Here is a 1,992-nt window from a genome sequence, read left to right as displayed (position 1 = left end):
GAATGATAAAAGGGTTGGAACACTTTCCCTATGAGGAAAGGTTAAGGCGCTTAGGGCTCTTTAGCTTGGAGAAACGACGACTGAGGGGTGACATGATTGAGGTTTATAAGATCATGCATGGGATAGAGCAGATAGAGAAAGAGGTACTTTTCTCCCTTTCTCACAATACAAGAACTTGTGGGCACTCCATGAAATTGCTGAGCGGTCAGGTTAGAACGGATAAGAGGAAGTACTTCTTCACCCAAAGAGTGATTCACACTTGGAATTCACTGCCACAGGAAGTGGTGGTGGCTACAAGCATGGACGGCTTCAAAAGGGAATTAGATAAGCATATGGAACAGAGGTCCATCAGTGGCTATTAGCCACAAGGTATAGATAGGGACTCTGGGGCAAGTGATGCTCTGTCATCTTGGTGCTTGGGGGGGTCAACAGTGGGAGGGCTTCTAATGTCCTGGCCCCACTGGTGGACCTCCTGCTGGCACTGGTATTTCTGGCCACTGTGTGATACAGTGTGTTGGACTGGATGGGCCTTTGGCCTGATCCAACATTGGCATCTCTTATGTTCTTATGTTCTTATTCCAGGACAAGCTTTTCTGAGTCAAAGCTCAATTCATCAGCTGCATGTTAATTTATACAATTACATTCTGCCTCTCTCCACAGGTACGAAGAAGTCTTAATGCACTTTAACTTTTGTTTTGTACTTACTTAAGACAAGAGGAAGTAAGGAACAACAACAAAAATCACAGACAACCTGCTTACACTCCTATTTCTCAGATGTTTGATCGTATGTGCAGTGCCAGGGCAAGGCCTTCAGAAGACACAGATTCAAAAGGCAGCTCAACTCATCAGAAATAGCACAGCAGACCTCTGATGTAACAACACGAAGTCTCCGAGCAGAATCCTCTTTAGTGCGGTGAGAACCCCCAATCCTGCAGGAGCAGCTGATGTTTATTCATCCAAACATAAGCCTAAGACATTCAAAGAAGAGCTCAGCGACATGATTATGACAACTGCTGACACAGCGTAATTCTAAACAAGATCACGCAGTGGTGAAGGGACTAGGGGTACATTTAATTTTGCTCCATTCAAGAGGGGCAACATGAATAAATGCATCCTTATCTTAGGAGGGTAACACCGGCTAACCAACCTTTTACAGGTCCCACAGCCACATCTGCATAAAACCAGCGGAGTCTCAAGTTAGATTCCGTCTGCTTTAAGCCATTTTCCTCAGCATTTAAGAAAATTATAGGTATGCATAACCTTTGGCAGTTAGCTTGCTCCTACATTCTGCAAAGTAATTCGGGTGAAAGTCACCATTCCCCAAGCAGAGTTCCCATATAAGTGTAATATAATCCACATTAGCAAAGGTTACAAATTTTGCCTGGGCTGTCAGACAAATCACCTTGGTGGCTTCCCCACAGACCACCTGGCATATATTCTGATGGCAAAAATCCTAACGCTCCTCCCCTTTATTGGCAGTGGAAGGGCAAGCAGAGAAGATGCACAAGCATGAAAAAAGAATGGGGATCCCTCCCATCATTCATACAGCCCTGCCACTTTCTGTTCTTGAATAACCCCAGGCCCTGGTGCTGATATTATAGGGAATAAAAGAAAATCACAGATCACCTCCATTTGTATCCACCAACTACTAGCATCATACTATTGCTACCTTTTCCCACCTACCACAAGAAAACAACAAACTACCCTACACCTTGACATGCACATTCTCCTCATTATGATAACTTTATGAAGTATCTGAAGTCGACTGAATGCAATCCAAGAATCAGTCTGCCAGAGAACTACTGACAAAAAAACCCAACAGCATGTACTTACCAATTTCATTGAGCTTCACTGCAAACCCTCTCCTCTTGTAAAACAAACAAAAAACCATCATCTTAATAGTGCAATCCTATGCAGAGTTACTTTAGTCTATGATCATTTGAAATGAATGGGCCTAAGCAATTCCGGGCAGGACTAGAGCAATTCTGTACA

This window comes from Gekko japonicus, unplaced genomic scaffold (genome assembly GCF_001447785.1).
Source record: "Gekko japonicus isolate JY-2015 unplaced genomic scaffold, Gekko_japonicus_V1.1 scaffold883, whole genome shotgun sequence".
Taxonomy (NCBI): domain Eukaryota; kingdom Metazoa; phylum Chordata; class Lepidosauria; order Squamata; family Gekkonidae; genus Gekko; species Gekko japonicus.
Note: the sequence above shows the minus strand (reverse complement) of the source record.